This window comes from Fukomys damarensis, unplaced genomic scaffold (genome assembly GCF_012274545.1).
Source record: "Fukomys damarensis isolate Sample0158 unplaced genomic scaffold, DMR_v1.0_HiC HiC_scaffold_2, whole genome shotgun sequence".
NCBI classification, from domain to species: Eukaryota; Metazoa; Chordata; class Mammalia; order Rodentia; family Bathyergidae; genus Fukomys; species Fukomys damarensis.
Genome location: NW_022900914.1, coordinates 51,775,370 through 51,791,469, shown reverse-complemented (window position 1 = coordinate 51,791,469; position 16,100 = coordinate 51,775,370).

The following is a 16,100-nucleotide window of genomic DNA, read 5'->3' as shown; positions in this document are numbered from 1 at the left end:
ATATATATATATATATCCTACCATATACTTCAAGTAATCTCTAGCCTATTTGAACAACAATGTAATATAATTGATACAACATTGCTTATAAAAACACAAAGAAATCTATTCATAACAGACACAGCTTTTTTCTCATTATTTCATTTCTCAGTTGGCAAAATCTGAAGGTGCAATACCCACATATTCAGAGGACTAATTATACTGTATAAAAATTTTAAAAACAAATTAATAATGATGAGAAAAAATTATATAGGCCAATGACTTTTCTTCTTTATCCTAAATCACAAATACAATTAGAGAAACATATAATACTGTAAAATAACATCATTTAATACCTTATCACTGTAATCAATTTCTTTCATATGTAAAGATAGTTTTTTGTATGCAAGAGTTCATAGACTATAGACTTATATAGCATTGCTGAGGAATAATCACTTGTATGTGGAAGTCAGTTTAGTTACTGATAATTTAAATACTAACTACAGATGTTAATAAAATATTAACATAATTGATATATTTCATTTTAAGCACACTTAGAAATAATTTTTTAATATATTCAGTGATTCAACCCTTAAGAAAGAAACATGTAATTCTTCCTGATTTAAATACAGGTTTCATAAGGTTTATGCAAATTCATCAAAAAGAGTTTAAATATTACACATTAGAAAATTTCTGACAGGATGTTAAAATAATGAAATAAATGGATACAAAATAATTATTCATTTAAATAATCATTACCCTAATTTTTCAACATAAACAATAATAAAGAGAAATAGATAGCATGCAATCAAAGAACACAGGATACTTTCAAGATTTTTAGTTGGGCTAATCACATGAAAACTCCAGAAAGTCAAATTAAAAACAAAGAAAAAATTAATTTGAAATTCGTTTTTTAAACTTTTTAAGGAAAAAAGTGGTTTTTTATAAGTGCTCAAGCAGTTGTTAACAAGAATCTAGATTCATTAGATGCATATTGGTGAGGGAGGCAACAGGAAACGCCCACCTGGCTTTTTGCCTTCCCTGGATGAGGACCTCTGAGCATACAGGAAGTCTCAGTGGTTCTCTCAGGGTCAGTGCAAGGCTTGCAGAGTCAGATAAGGGGCACACAATTTTTAAAAAATTTTATTAGCACTTAATTCCTCTTATTTTCCCCTCCCCTCCCTTCTCTTCATCCTTATTCATCATGATCAGATTCTAGATAAAAGCTATTTAAAATTGGGCCACACCGGTAGAAAGGCAGCTTTTCTGAGCCAACGGAGTCACCAGCTCCTCCTTGGAGCTTCTTTTGAACCTTTTTAGAGGCCTTATGAAATTCTGCTCTTAGGTTTAGGAGGAGAGACCAAAAAACCCAGATGAGGCAATGACCTGAATCAGGAAAGGATTTCTTGTTAGCACTCAGATGCCTATGACCCAAACAATGTCTGTAGGTCTCTGGTTCACAAAAAGAATAAACTCAGCCTGGTGAAAGAAATCTGTTTCAAGGCAGATAACTCTGAGGAAAGCATTCATATGCTGTGGGCTTGATCTGCAAAACCTTCCTCTCCCTTTTGTTCCTTGAATCTGAGACCAGAGAATCTTGTCCAACAGGTAGGTAGTTTCTAGGCTTTTTCTTTCCACCTTTATTCTTGTTCTAGAGAACCTCTGGGGCAACCCAGGCACAATAGGGTTGGGATGCAAATTGAGACAACCTGAAGCCAGGTTTCAGGTCCTGCTTCACCACTGAACAACTCTTTGAATAAGTTATCTAGCTACTGAGTCTATTTTCTCATCTGAAAAATGGAAATTGTAGTAAATTTTCACGGCAATTAGCAAATTAGTTCATGAACAGATTTCTGATGCTTTGATACTCAAGAGAAGGGGCAATATTTAAGGCATAATTATATGTCCTTTAAGCCAGAAGAAGAGTCCTATCTTGCTATTATAATTGTGTCACCACCACCAATGGAGCAGGCTGGAAAAGAATTCATGGTATGGGGTATGGTGATAGGTGGTACTTATCAAGAGGAAATGGGGCTTCTAGATACGGCCAACTGTATCGGCACAGCTGAACAACTTCATCAGAGACCATAACCAGGAAGCTACCATGCTAAATGGGGATTAAATGGATTCATCATCAGAGCAATCAAAGAATATTCTATGGTAAATAATAGATATCTCAGCCAATGACAGAAATTATGGGACAGATAACAGGATCTTGCACATTTGAAGAGAAGCTGAAACACAAAAGTATGAAAGTAGTCACAAATGAATGAAGCTTTTGAGGGCCAAGAAAGCACTGTAGTATCCACCTGTTAGAAGCCTTTGTTATGGGAACTGACAATGGCCTTCCCAGCAGAGTTTCTCATTGGCCACTGACTGCAAGAGTGACGGTCTTCACTGTCTGGGGCAAACCTCTGCATTCCATCCAAACCATATATAATTGGGAATTGCCCAGAATCAAAATTGTGAGACAGATATGAGGAATCCACAAAATGACAAATGTCTTTATGGAGGGGATAAGATGCAGTCATCGTCTGAGGTGCCTGTTCAGTGATGGTGATGAATTGTTAGCCTTCAGAGGCTGTATAAGGACGTAGAGAAGTCAATATCTTTACATTAGTACACTCTGTAGACTCTTCTTCAAAATCGTATTTTTTTGTATAGTAAAGATGTAGAAGTTATTTCCCTATAAAAATACAGATTATCTATTTTGGTAAATTTTTATTGACTTCAATTATTACTGAGTGCAAGTGCTGTTGACTTGCTTCTGATTTTCACACATGTTGGTGACCTAGAGTTAAGCAGTGTGCTTTCTACAATATCCCCCCTTAACAATCAGATTCACCCATAGCACCGAGGTTAACTTGTTAGTCCATATTCTTCCTGGGACCAGGAAGACTTACAAAGCAATGGTAACTTTTACATTGTAGATTAGAGCAAGTAGGCTATTGGATGAGATTGCCTGGGTCCAAATACCCTCCTTATTTGTTGCATGATTTTGGACAACCTTTTTCTGACTTGGTTCCATCATTTTGGAAATTAAGATCCAGATGGTACCTATCTAAACAGTCAGTGTGGGGTTTGAGTTGGTCTGACATGATGGTCTTAGCTCTGCGTTCTGCGCAAAGTGCATGCTGAGTCTTAACCATGCTTTCCATAAAGCCTTATTTGGAGCTTCTGTGATCTCAGTTTTCTATTTTATTAATGTTTTATTAGGACTTCGTTATAATTATTTGAGACTGTCAGGGGTTCCTGCTTCCTTGAGAAAAGCAACTTGGTTATAGGCTTACTATCTCTTTTGGGAAAACTTAGTTACTATGTGGATTCTTTGCCATTGTGCTGATCATTCCCTCCTGCTTTTCTTTCAGTGCTTTCATTTTTATATCTATTTGATTTAACCAAATTTCTCTTTAACCTCTCTCACAAAAAAATATGAGTATTTATGAGTCATAGGCATAATGTAAAATGAAGAGAAGCTATTCACAACCTTTAAATATCAATGGAGAAATGCATATCCAAACATTTTTATTATATTTAATAGGTGAAAAAGGAGATCATACATGCCTATGTATGTTGGTGGCATTACTGGTTACTGACATCAATATATGCATATGATTTTAGAGTCACCTGTAGTTTTAGGTGTCAGTCTTGAGACCTGTGGAGAGAGGGTGAGGTGAGGAGACAAGACCAATTCTGGGGAGGATTTCAGAGAATCACTTCTGCTTCATTCTGTCGCATTACAGGATATATAGCGTGGATCTAATTTCCATGGAAGAGGATACAGACAGGCAAGTGGGTGGCATACAGAGATTGGCTGAGCCCAGAGAGTCATCAGATGTTAGGGAACTAGAGGGACACAAAGACCACGGCCAATGAGGCTCTCTACACACCGGTTCAGGCAGCTTGCATGCCTTTTTGGTGTCCTATAGCTTGCTGCTGGACTTTGGTGTGGTGTACCTTGCTCAGCCAGACTTCTGGAGAGCCCATAGTCACCCTATTGGGCCAGTTAGACTAAACTGTATAAAATAAGTTTGTATATAAACAGCTTAGCCACCAAAATGTGCCGGTTAAGAGACTTGACCCCTAAAAGAGACGCTAAGCCAATCTGAATAGAATCAGTCCTGATGTATATATTTTGCTTTTGAAAGGTACACATTCAGAGTTTTTGATAGCATAGATTTACTTAGCCCACATCTGCAAAGTGATGTTCACCAGCATTAATATCTCATGTAAAACTTTCCTTGTATATCTGAGTTAGGGAATGTAGTAATACGCCATTAATAAGGTAAACTTCAATAATCTCACTTTCCTATGTGTAATAAAGTTATTATAAATAAGATATAAATATCTTGATACCATTACCCTCAAGGCAAACTAGTATAAACAGATTTTCTCAAATCCTTGTAAAATATTTCAACTTTTAATTTTGTCAATTAAACCCTTGAACTTACGAATATTCCAGATAAAATAATGTAATACATGTTATTTGTGTCATTCAGGAGAGGAAGATTTTTGTCTTATGTGCCTTTATTTCTGTTGAAAGGCATGAATTAATGACAAGCAAAAGAAAATGTTTACCTAAAATTATGTGTAAAAAGGTATCATCAGGTCTTTCATTTCAGATTTGAAAGCATCATTTGGATGTGAAAATTTGAAATCTAGTGCTTTTATGGTGTACAAATATGCTATCCTTTGGTTACTTCATGAAACTTATCTTTAAAACGGCTTTAATACCTATGACCTTAATGTCTATCTTGACTTTGAGAAGCTTTCTAACTATTTAATGCAAGGAGGAGTTCATCAGGAAAAATCAGAGTTTTTCTCATCAGTGCTGCTAAAAACATACACTTATTTGTGAATCATTTGTTTAGTAGAGAGAATTGAAATGCCAACCCCCCAGCTCTCTCTCTTTCTCTGTCACACACACACACACACACACACACACACACACTCCAAATTCATGTTCCTGTGCTTCTCATTATCCACTTCATCGGCCTAGAACTGTTTGGTAATTATACTCCTCCTACAACTCCTTTGATAGTCCTAACCGACAAATAGGAGTGGCTGCTACAATAGGGCTTCTTTATGAAGTGTTCAATAAAGAAAATGATACTTATATAATAAAAAGGGAGGAAAGCTTCTTTTGAAGCATATCTAACCACTCCCTCTTTGAAGGTGATTTAAAAATACATTCACTGTAAAATGTGGCATGCCTTCTTTCTCTTTTGTAGCTGATAACAGGATTAATAGGACGGTTCAATGAGAGTAAAACATTTCAAAAGGAGTAGTCCAACAGTATTGAAAGTGATGACAGCCAGGGCTGATTCAAAATAGCATCTAATTAGCAAGACTTAATGAGATGATTAATTAAAACAGTTCACAAACTCGAATATGCAGGGCTTTTTGTTTTGTTTTGTTTCATTTTTCTTGCTTACTTATCTAAAAATTAACCTGATCTCAAACACTCATTATTAAGGCACAAGAAAGGTTTTTTGATTTTCCTCTTTCCCCAACACTGTATCAAATTATTCAGAGGTAATAAATGATACCTACACATTGAGGATCTAGACTAAGGCCAAGTTAATGGTTGCCTCTGATTGGGAAGTCCTCTGATTTTTGTTATACTGTCCATTTGGGAATTGACAATTTGACATGTTGCCAATGTCTCACTTAATTTTTTGTTTGAATCCACACATTTCAATCTTTAAGTACAGTAGCTATAAATTCTGAGCCTCTAATAATGACATGAATGCCATTCTATTATTTCTATACTATGCCATGTTGAAGGAAATTGTGAAGCTTTCTAAATACCTCTGTTCTATAAATACTTGTGTAACTATTTATTTTTTGAAGGCTTTTCTTCTTAACAATTGACCCATTGATCTGAGATAGAAGCCAGTTTACTTCTGAGTTCCATTCTTGTAAAATTATGCTTGATCAATGAAACAGGCCTTAGTGATCACTTTGAAGACCTGAATTCTCTTCACATCTCTGATGAAGCCTCTGTCTTAAAACTTGGAAGAAATTTTCCATTTGCCTTTTCCTTCCTACTTCACATTGTCAATTATACCATTAGGATCTTATTTACAATTATAGTTTTTCGTACCAGAGAAACTGTTCGGTATTTAAACGTGTTACTTATTTATCTCACTTAAGAGTATAACCTCAATGTGCATCCATTTTCCTATGAATGACTCTAATTTCTCATTCTTTATGGCTGAGTAGTATTCCATTTTATAGAAAAACCACAACTTCTTTATCCAGTCTCCAACTAAGATGACTAGTAATGCCATCTTTGTACCCTCTTTCCTCAAATGGAGTGTTTCCATGACTTCTTTACACTCCTTGTTTTTGCCTCTAAAAATGAAAAACAAGGTACATACTCCTTCCTTTTCTATGCTTTTCTATAATTATACTCCTTTCCTAAGATACTGGTCTATTTCCTCCATGATGGCCTCAGATATATTTGAAAAATAGATAAATAAAGAAATAGACGAAGGGATGCTGAAGCTATAGTATTGGTGAAGGTATAGATACAGAAAGATGTTTAAATATGTGTGATATTTTATTTAAATATTTATAAGTGAATATTTCTACAGTTAGTAATTTCATTAATGAGACAACTGCAGTTGATTGAAAATGAGTCCCTAAGCAGAAAGAATCAACAACTGGGAGCTCATTTTATTAAAAAGCTTCTGCCCTGCAAAAGAAGCCATCAACTGAACTAAGAGACAACCTACAATGTGGGAAAATGTTTTTACCAGCTGCTCCTCAAAGGACTATTATCTAGAACATATAAGGAACTCAAAAGAATCAGCCCCATCAAATATAAAGACCAAATTCAAAAATGGGCATCTGAAATGAACAGATATTTCACAGACAAAGAAGTAAAAGCAGCAATATATCAAAAAATGTTCCACATCACTGGTCATTCGAGAGATACAGATGAAAACAACACTGAGATTCCACCTCACCCCACAAAGAATGGCTGCTATCAAGAAATCAAACAATAACAAATGTTGGTGGATTTGTGGGGAGAAAGGAACCCTTCTCCATTGTTGGTGGGAGTGCAGACTGGTACAACCACTATGGAAATCAATATGGAGGTACCTCAAAGAGCTAGGAATAGAGGTTCCACTTCATCCAGCCATCCCTCTGCTGGGTATGTTTCCAAAAGAACTAAAAGAATCATATCACAGTGATATATGCACGCTCATGTTTATAGTGTCACAGTTTGTAATAGCTAAAACTTGGAAACAGCCCATTTGCCCATCAGTTGGAAACTGGATAAAGAAGATGTGGTTTTCTATAAAATGTAATATTACTCAGCCATAAAGAATGAGAAATTAGATTAATTCATAGGAAAATGGATACATATTGAGGATATACTCCTAAGTGAAATAAATAAGTCACACATGTGTAAATACAGAATAGTTTCTCTGGTGTGAATAAACTGTAATAGTTTATTTAACATAAGATCCTAATGAAATAACTGAAATTGCGAAATGGGAAGCAAAAGGCTGAAGGTGTGGGGAAGGTGGGATGATTAGTGGAAGGGTAATAAGGGAAAAGAAAAAAATGTGAGAAAATGAAAAGATGGAAATAAAGTGTTTGTAAATAGGGAGGGGAGAAGGGCTGAAGGGAGGGCAGGGACAAGGGGAAAAAATAAGAACCAAGACCTGTCATGTAGAGGTACAAGATTCCAACAATGAATGTAACTGTACTGTATCCCTAAAATGTACCAATAAACTCAATTAAAAAACAAAAACAACCAAAAAAAGGAAAATGAGCCTCTATGAAATTCTAGTACAACACTTGTGAAATTGTTCGACATCAAAGCTTACATCTATTTGATTCCAAATTATAAATATCTATAAACATTCTGATATAAGGTTGCTGTGTGTGTGTGTGTGTGTGTGTGTGTGTGTACACATACAGTGGAATAACTCTGGGTCCCTTGATCTGTCACTGAATGAACTCTAATAGAATTCTAAACAATTCCATAAATTAACATAAGAGAAATCTGTCAACACTTTTAAACAAGACCAAATGAATCCTCCTGACTCTCATGGATTGTATTTATTCTCATTGATTAAATATGCAAAAACAGAAATAAAATTCAAATTTGTTTATAGGTTTGCAGAACTACCCCCTAAAATTATTTTAGGGCTTTTTTGCCTTTTTCACTTCAAATATCAAAGCACTTTTTCAACTTTAAATGAAGAAACTATAAAATGTTACCAATCATCTCTTAATACTATCTCTACCTTCTTTGGTGGACATAGCTACATAAACTGAATACCAGGGCTCCAGAAATAGCATTTTGATATGGAAATAAACATACATTTTGTACTACTGATTAAAATATTTATAATTCCTTTGCAAAATAATTGAGCACTTTTAACAAAAGAAATCATTTAGAAAGCAAATTTCTGGATGGTATCATTATTTTATTAATTTGGTAAATTAATTTATGTTTGTTGAGAAAATGAAATCCTAAAAGTATATTTGAATAAAATATCACTAAACTTTAATTTTATCAAAGCAACCTGAATTTCACCTTGAAGTTCTGTGTTCCTGCTCTGAATTTCCACAATTTTCCCTTGTGCAACCTCAAAGAGAATTTGACTTTGTGGGCCAGTTGGATATAGTGTCTAATTCTGGGGTCTTTGAATAAGTAATATGACTCTAATGTAGAAATATAAATGAGAAAAATAAATAGAAATGTGATGTTTCATGTATGACTAAAATAAATCTCTAGACTTTGTGTTTATTTGTTAATAATCTTTATATACAGGGAAGCAAAATTCCTAAAAACGGCACTACCCAATGCCAGAAAGTTAGACAAATTATTGAATCTACCTTCCTCAGCACACAGTCTCATCCAGCATAAAAAAGGAAACATAGAGGGAAGGCAATCTCAATACCTGTTTGTTCATATCTTCCCAGATGTTTCACTCATCAATTTTCTATAGACGTTGGGGTCACTAAATCAGCATCAAATGCACAGTTTAGCATCTGATGGTTTGATTGAATGAAAGAGGAAAGCACAGAATTGCCTAATGCCACAGGTTGAGCCTAAAGATGGCCCTCTCTCCTCCCTACTTGCATCCCCCTCCATAGATTAGAGAGTCAAATGTCTGTTTGACTAATATTGTAGACCCTTCATGGCACAGCCCCAGGAGACAGTATGCTTCTCTATTCCCTTCCTGCACCGCACCTAACATGAAACAATGATGCTATATTCGCCTAGGCCACATCCGCCTAGCTTGATGGACTCACCGCTTCCTGTTTGCCTTCCATTATAAATAAAGAGTGCATGGTGCTCCAGGTGGTCATTACCTCTCAACAAGCTACGGTTCCACCTGGTCCCAGCTAAGAGTAGTCTTGGTCTTCATCATCTTTCTTCATCTCCCACCACTCTCCCTGGCTTTGGACCCTAAGCTGTGCTGGTCAACGTAACCTAAAAATGTCATATCTACATTTTGCAGACAAAAAGCTAGAACACAACAAATGACTCAATGTGAAATATAAAGAAAGGTCTAAAGGAGTAGGAGAAGTGGGAGCAGTAGAGGAAAGGAAAGAAGGGAAAAGAAAAAATATGAGAAACGGAAACAAAGTCATTGTAAATAGGGAATGGGGCATGGGGTGTAGGGAGGACAGGGAAATGGGGAAAAAATGAGACCCAAGATACTTCATGTAAAGTACAGGATCCAATGATGAATGCAACTGTATTGTATACCTAAAATACACCAATAAACAATGAAAAAATTAAATAAGGAAACTGCACATAGAAAGGATTTATGAAATAAAATAAAAAATGTAATTTTAAGGGCACAGTGTGAAAATATAATTTTGAAAACAAACTACTGAAGGAAGCTAATATATTTTAAATTCCATATACTTTAATTCCATATTGAAATTAAAGTTAAGCCTACAATGATTTAAAATACTTCTTAAAAATCACTGCACATATTCAATATTTGATATAATGATCACATAAGATATTCAAATTAATCATATAAAAACAAAATTACCACATATTAAGAAATATCCAAAAATATATAGTTAAATAATGGATCTAGACTATTTAAATTGAAATCATTCCTGTATTTTAAATGTAAACAATTTAATATGCATTATTTTATGTCCATTGATTTCAAAAATATAAATTCAGTTAACATTTTATGGTAGAATTTTCTAGTCTTCACAATTAGAATGAAAATAATAGTACAAAATCTATTTTCAAACATAAAAATAAAAGGAAATGTAAGAATATGAGACTAAACCACAATAAAATAACATAGACACTCTTATGTCTGATACTTTCTATAATTTAATACTTATGCTATAATTAATTTGTTTGCTCAGCACCAAAAGTGATGTTGTATGTCTTAATATGGTTCTTAAACATTTTAAATATCATCTCATCAACTACAATTAATGAGTTGAATTTGAATTCTCCAAAATGTAAACATGAATAATTAAAATAAAAACAGAAAATAATTCAGAGCAAAACAAGAGTTCCGCTTTCCCAATAAAAATATAAATAAGAAAAAGCATCATGAAAAAACATGGTAGAACTCAATAACTCTCCCAGAGAAAATTACAAAAAGGCACATAAAAAACAATAGAAGAAGAAAACATAAGAAAGTTAAATGACAATGATTAAATAATTGAATAATAGCTGCTCTAAACAGAAAGAACAAAGAGTGAGACTATAAATTAGCAAAATATAAACTGCCAGAAATGTTGCCAGAATTGAAGGAATATGAGTTCTTCCAGACTCAAAGCCTCACCTATTACACATTGAATTTTATTTTATTTGTATTTATTTATTTTTGAGTACTGGTGCTTGAACTCAAGACTTTGCACTTGAGAGGGAGATGCAGTGCTACTGACCTAAATTCCCAGCCTGAATTTTAAATGAAATTATGAGGCAAGCAGTAGTGAAAAGAATTAACTAAACATTGTTAAAGAGAAGAAAACGATGTCATGGGATAGAATTTACAAGATGTCAATGGAGCGATTCTTTTAGTATTTTAAGAGAAAATGACTGACTAACTATTGTAACTGTTGTCCATGCGCTTGAATTCAGTCTCCAGAGGTAAGACTGATATTATGTAACTCATGTTCCAGTATTCATAGTGTTGCTGTATATAGTGAGTGCTTAAAAATAACAGATATGGGGCCGAGAATTTAGCTCAGTGGTTCCACTGCCTGCCTTGCAAGTGCAAGGACCCAAGTTTGATCCCCAGTTCCCAAATAATCAAAATAAATAAATAAATAAATAATAAAAATAACAGAAACGTACTTTCTAAAGTACTGATGTGTCAAATCTGAAATCAAGGCATGGGCAAGTTTGGTTACTTTGGATCTTTCTGGTTTCAAGTAACCAGCAATATCTGCCCTTCCTTGGCTTGTGGTAGCATAACACCAAAATGAAACTCAGTTTTATATGTCATTCTTCTATTTGTCTCTGTCCTCTGCAGTGCATATTGACAGTGTTCCAGATAGTATGATTTATTAGATCAATAAGTAGCACATTCAGCAAGATTTTTCAGTTACATCTTTGCACTTGTTTCAAGAAAACTCTAACCAGATAAATAGAATTTTTCAAAGCAAGTTCTAGTTCTTTTCCATAGCACATCCTTCTCAAATTTATCTTTTCTGCAATTTAATATAAGCAATAAGAAGAAACCAGGAAGATTCTGCGCTTTGCCTCAGATGACCTCAAATTCTACTTTCCAACTGTCAGAAAAACAATTCATCCAAGTCTTCTGAAGCTTTCTAACAAGGATCACTTTCCTTCCAGTCTGTATAACGTGTTTCTCATTTCCATCAGAGACTTCATATTCACAAATACTATATTTTCCAAAAAATGCACAAACTTAGGCACACGGGTATTCTGGTCACCTCCTATCCATCCCATTAGCAGTGGAAGACATTCGCACTCTAAATGGGTCAAGAGAGCCAAACATACAACAGTAAAGACTTGGAGCTATGTGTTAGTGGCATATACTCTTGGCATAGCAAGAGACACACTGTGTGTCACCCAAAACACAGGGGTAACAGAGGAAACCAGCAGGGACAATGGATTTAGGTAACCAGGGAGTAGGTTGCCTCTCTTTCTATCAATGAAAACATTGTCATTGAGTAATTTCCTGGGCAACTAAACCCTGTTAAATCCAGAGACCTTTGAAGTGGGGCTGGACCAAATAAACGGGACACTACTAGCTGAGCAAAATGCTTTTCTTACAAGGAAGGAGCACACCTGGCAAAGGCATAGTTAGGTGTTTGGGTCACTGTGAGGCACTGTGATGTCAAAACCCCATGTTAGTTTTTAGTTACATAGCAATTAGGGCTTTAGGATTATTTTTTTTAATGAAACAATTCAGTCTACATCATAATCCTGAAAGCAAACTTCAGTAAATTATTTTAAAATTATATCTCCCAAGCTTAGAGAGCTAAATATCATTAATTTTGTAGAAAATTTATAAACGATTACTCTATTTTCTCAAGTAACAAAAAAATCCTCTATCATATAACTGAATATTAAAGAAATTGTGGCATTGGTAAAAGAACAGATAAACTTTTCAAAATAGAAAAGAATAGAGAAACACAGAAATAGATCTAAAATGAAGTCCACAAGTATTTGACAAGGGACAATGGTAATCTATGAAAAAAATATTGTTTTTTCAAAACAAAATGATGCTGGAATAACAGAATGCTCATATACCAAAAAAAGAAGAGAAGAAGAAGTAACCATACTCATTCCACAAAACAGGCTCAAAACTGACCAGAGACAATGCAAATATAAAACCTGTAAAATTTCTTGAAGATAATGGGAGAAAACCTAGATGATTGTGAACTTCTGGATTTTTAGGTACAAGAACAGACGTATGATTCATGAAAGACAAAATTAAGTAGTACTTTAATAAAATTTTTGAAATCCAACTTACTGTAGTATAAAAGACACAATTAAGAGAAAGAAAAAGGCCACAGATGGGAATCAAATATTTGAGAAACACATATTGAATAAAAGCCTTGCATTTAAAACATAGAATACTTATCGTTGTTAGGATCCCAATAAGAAAATAAACAATCCAATAAAAAATCCAATAAGAAAACAAACAATCCCATTAAAATGACAAAAGATCTAAAAAGACATCTAAGCAAAAAGATACACAGTGGTGTCATCATTTAGTGTCCCCCCTAACCGGGGTTAATATATTAGAAGCTTGGCCCAGGTGTGCTAATGTGAGAGGTATGAAAACAGCAATAGGTAGGGGTCTGATACACAGTGATGAGTTCATTGGGGTTGCTGCCCTCAGAAGAAATTAAGGCAGAAGAAAGACAGTTATTCCCACAACAGTGGGTTGTTAAACAACAAAACTGTCCCTTCTCAATCCCTGACTTGCTTCTTTGCTAGATAACTGGTCTCACATGCATTCCTGCTATGCTGTCATTTACCATGTTGCAACACAGCCAAAGAGGACCTCATCAGAAGCAACAAATGCTATTGTCATGCTTTTTAATCTCCAAAACTGTTAACTAAATGAAGCTCTACCCTTTATTAAGTACCCAGACTTAAATATGTTTTTACAACAATGAAAAGCAGACTAATACAGATGACAGAAAAGCAAATGCAAAGATCAGATGTTGCAAAGAAATTATTAATTAGAACAATGTAATATTTCAGACCAATAAGAACAGTCAAAATCAACACCAATGGCAATATAAATGCTGGCAAAAATGTGCAGCAAAGGGAATTTTTATTCATTGCTGATGAGATTTTAAAAATGTACAGCCATTTTGTTAAATATTTGAGCAGTTTTGTGCAAATCTAAACATGGGCTTATTATAAAATTCAGCAATTAATTCTTTTGACTATGTAGCCAAACTACCACTTAGGAAATCTTAGATGTACAAAGAAGCCTCCACATGAGCAGTTTTATAGTAGCTATACTCATAGTTGTTCAAAACTGGGAGCAACTGAGATATTCTTCATCAGGTGAATGGACAAAAATCATAGTATATCTGTACAATGGGCTGTTATTCTAAGATGAAATGAAATGGACTATGAAACCACAAAAAGGCACTAAGCAGGGCCAGAGATGTAGCTCAGCAGCACATGCCTGCCTGGCAAGCACTAGGTCCTAAGTTTAATTCCTGGTACTGCAAAAAAAAATTTTTTTTTTAAATGCATAATACCAAGTGAAAGAAACCAGTTTAAAATTTTGTGTAATTGATAACATGATGGAAAATGAAAAACTGTAGAGATCATAAAAAATATCAGTATTTGTTGGAGGCAAAAAGGAGAAAGAAGGATGAATAGAAAAGCACAGGGATCCTAACAACAATAAAACTCTTCTGTATGACATTATAAGAGCGAATACATAACATTGCATTTGCAAAAATCTGCAAAAGAAATACTGAATATAATAATATAAACTATGGACATGATTTACTAAAATGTATCAATATTGGATTATCAGTTATAGCAAATATATTATACTAATGCAAGATGTTAACTTGAGCAGAAATGAACAAAGGAAAGTTCTGTTCTATTTTATTCATTTTTCTGTAAACATAAAACTGCTACAAAATATTTATTTTTAAGAAAAAGATGTATCAGAATAACAAAATAATTTGAAAGTCAGGAAAAAGAAAAACTGCAATTATTATTTTCAAATGTATTTTACTATATTTATTAATAGGCAAATTTGCAGACCTGGTTTTTCAGAAGGTAAATTATTCATTACAATTGAACTTAAATGAAAACAAAAAATAAATAGAATAATATGGTAATGTACATAAACTATGGCAAAACAGACAAAAACAAAAATTGACAAACTAAAAATAAACTAAAATTTCATAATAAATCCAATAGTTCATCTTTGAAAAATTACATGAAATGGAAGAGTACTAAAATCTATTTACTGAAGTATAAATTATAGTAATAATAAATCCTTAGCAGTAATGCTATTGTTTTAAATCACAAATACAGAAATTTTAAAAAATATGAAATAAATTATTATGAGCTATAAAATATTAAACTTACAAATCAGTCATTTTTTAATGTTTGCCAAAATAAGACATCCAACTCTTTGATGCTAAGATTAATCTGTTGTTCATTTAGGCAAAACAAACAAACAAAAGCTGAAGCAGAAATTTCAAGACATAAAAACATACAATGTATGTCAAAGCCCTTTTGGCTCTCCTATTGCTCTTACTTTTAATTGAAAAATAAAATCTGTCTACATTTGTAGTAAGCAACAATGATGTGTTGACAAAAGCATGAATCATAGAATGGCTAAGTCAAGCTATTTAGAATCCATTAATTCACATGCTTGTATTTCTAAAATAAAAAAACATTCAAAATCTGTACTCTTAGCAGTTGTCAACTGTACAACACATTGTTGTTCAGATACTTATTATCTTGTATAATACATCTCCTGAATTTGCTCCCTCTAGCTAATTGAAGTTTGACGTCCTTTTGTCAACATCTCTGCATTCCCTAGCATCCCTCAACTCCTGGTCACCACCATTCAAACGTTTGCCTCCCCGAAGTCACCAGGGAAGTATTTGTTTCTGCTGTGCTTATATTTCACAGAACACACTGTTCTCAAGTTAATGTATGCTGTCCCAAGCGACAAGCACTTTTTTCTTTATAAAGGTTGAATACTGTTTCGACATGCATCTTTATCAAATTTTCCTTTTCCATTCATTAGTTGATGGTCATGTTGGTTGTTTTTATGTACTGCTTACTATGAATAATACTTCAATGAACTTCAAAGTGCAGGTATCTATTTGACATACTAACTTAATTTCCCTTGCATATATAATTGGTTATGAGTTTGTTGCATCATATAGTAGCTCAATTTTTTTTTATTTAGAGAATACTTTATTAGTTTCTGTAATCAAACCCACGTAGATAAGACCTTACATATTTAATACAGTGCGTTACCCCTGTACAAATGGAAAAAAAAATGAACATTTCTAGACCAATATGGCTGTTAATTTCTGTACAATGCCAACTCAACACAGTAAACTGGGATAACTTTTTCCAAAGTTGACAGCACAGTTAAAGTTTCCAAAAATTCAAATTATATATATGT